The following is a 1,329-nucleotide window of genomic DNA, read 5'->3' as shown; positions in this document are numbered from 1 at the left end:
TAGGACAAAGAATATCCCACCACATTCCACTGCTTGTCAATAATAAATTATGCTTCCTAACGCCCGTTTTATCACGCTTCCATTAATGTTGATTGACCTGCGTTGATATATAAAATTCTCGTTGGCGAATCAGTGTTGAATTATAAACCATTTTTTCTATATTTTGCGTACCGTTAGTTATTGTTGTTCTAAATAGTACTGCGATAGTTTCTGTTGTTCTAAATATCATTTACCGTTAGCTGTTGTTCTAAATATTGCATGCCGATAGCTATTGTTCAGCTGTCATGCTAGACTTCCATTGTTATACCACGCTGCAAACACAAATGGTCGCGTGTAGCATTTTACAATACAGAGGTCTTACGACAATTTAGGACATCTCTGGTAATTAAATAAAACACTTCCATGCACAGAAAAAAAATACGTGTCGGGGTAAATTAAACGTTTCTTGGAAGACTAAAATTTTAATTAATTTGTGAAAGTTTAAATATATTTCAGTTTGGCCCTGGCGAGAGTCAGAAAAGTTCGTATGTTTGATGTACTCGTAACTGAAGATGTATAATTGTTTCTAGATGATTGGCTTAACTTAAACACTAAAATAATATCCAAAACGAACATCAAAATTATACCTAGACTCCTAAATCGATACATGCGTGTATCCATTTACTAACTGGTATTTCAATGAACGTGCGTAGTTAAGGTATAGTCTTAGTATAATTTTGATATTATTGAACGATTTTGTGTGTATTAAGTCACATTCTTACATCTACGTATATTTTTGCGTTTAGATAATTACAGTGTACACTGTATTGTATTTTACAATCATACGAGAAATCTTTTTTTTTGTACGAAAATCCGTGACTCCCGGCCCATTAAGGCATCAGTTTACTAATCGACTTATCGCCTGAAAACTGGCATTACTGAGGGTGGGTGAGGGTGTACCATCATCACCACCACCAGAAACACTAACTGACGATCCCGTGATGAGAGGTTCGTGCTGGCTGGGGCGTAACGCGCGTCAATTACCCACAATCACTGAGTTTCTGTAAGTGTTTTCAACCACTAGTAAGGCACGGGGCGGCGGTGGTGGCATGTAGTTCTGGCCTGCCCCCGTGCACGCTCTGGCAGGCTATATGATCAGGGCCGGATTAAGCTTAATAGGGGCCTGAGGCACAGGGCCCCCTACCCTCAAGGTATATATAAATAACAAGAACAAAATATACCCAAATTTATCAATGATTTCATCAATATTAAGTTTCTGCAAAATAACACATTTCATGTTCATAAGAGACAGAAAATTGAGTCGTTGCTAGGACATCGTTGAACGAAGTT

The sequence above is a fragment of the Homarus americanus genome, unplaced genomic scaffold, assembly GCF_018991925.1.
Source record: "Homarus americanus isolate GMGI-L3 unplaced genomic scaffold, GMGI_Hamer_2.0 scaffold50564, whole genome shotgun sequence".
Lineage (NCBI taxonomy): Eukaryota > Metazoa > Arthropoda > Malacostraca > Decapoda > Nephropidae > Homarus > Homarus americanus.
The sequence above is the reverse complement of the archived record's forward strand: the minus strand, read 5'-3'. Positions refer to the sequence as shown.